Source organism: Neopelma chrysocephalum, unplaced genomic scaffold (assembly GCF_003984885.1).
Source record: "Neopelma chrysocephalum unplaced genomic scaffold, ASM398488v2 Primary Assembly neopelma1_90673, whole genome shotgun sequence".
NCBI lineage: Eukaryota > Metazoa > Chordata > Aves > Passeriformes > Pipridae > Neopelma > Neopelma chrysocephalum.
In genome coordinates this window covers 1-999 of record NW_020919484.1, presented here as the reverse complement: position 1 = coordinate 999, position 999 = coordinate 1, and the positions used below count along the sequence as shown (strand labels likewise).

Sequence of the window (999 nt, the reverse complement as noted above, 5' to 3'; positions counted from 1 at the left end):
GTCCCCGCTGCGGCGCTCACCGGCGCGGTTGATCTCCACCACCTCCTCCTGCGCCAGGGGACAGGCGGGCGCCCGTCGGGCTCCTCGGGGGCTTCCGGGGGGCCCGTTGCTCCCTCCTCCTCCCGAGCCCGACCCGGGCGACCCGTAGCCGGGCGATCCGGGCTGGGGCGGGCGGGGGATGTGCTTGTTCTTCTTCTTGGGCAGCTTCTGCTTGGCCATGGCCAGCGAGTAGTACATGCCGAAGTTGTTGACGATGACGGGCACGGGCATGGCGATGGTGAGCACCCCGGCCAGGGCGCACAGGGCGCCCACCAGCATCCCCGACCACGTCATGGGGTACATGTCGCCGTAGCCCAGGGTGGTCATGGTGACCACGGCCCACCAGAAGCCGATGGGGATGTTCTTGAAGTAGGTGTGGCGGCTGCCGGTCACGTCGTCGGGGTCGGCGCCGATGCGCTCGGCGTAGTAGATCATGGTGGCGAAAATCAGCACCCCCAGGGCCAGGAAGATGACGAGCAGCAGGAACTCGTTGGTGCTGGCGCGCAGGGTGTGGCCCAGCACCCGCAGACCAACAAAATGCCGCGTGAGCTTGAAGATCCTCAAGATGCGGACGAATCTCACCACCCTGAGGAAGCCCAGCACGTCCTTGGCCGCCTTGGAGGAGAGGCCGCGCAGCCCCACCTGGAAAGCAAGGGATCATGGGAGTTGTAGTTTTTCCGGGTTCTCTCGCGCATGCTCAGTCAATACCTGCTTGCCATTGGTTGGGAAGATCACGTGATGCGTTTAAGCGCTGTATTTAAACGAAATAAACCCTCAATTTATTGGAAATAAACCTTCAATTGTGCCCTGGCACCGGTTTGTGTCTGAGCGGGGTTCGGGCCTCAAACAGGAGGGTTAACTGAGAAATTTGGGCCTCAAACAGGAGAGTTAATTAAGACATTTGGGCCTCAAACAGGAGAGTTAATTAAGACATTTGGGGCTCAAACAGAAGGGTTAACT

The 999-nt window shown here is 60.6% G+C and overlaps 1 pseudogene; it reads right to left on the bottom strand.

Annotated features, from left to right (window-relative positions):
* Positions 1 to 3: 3 nt before the first annotated feature.
* LOC113979936 lies at positions 4 to 681 on the bottom strand (annotated as a pseudogene).
* Between the last annotated feature and the right edge of the window lie 318 nt (positions 682 to 999).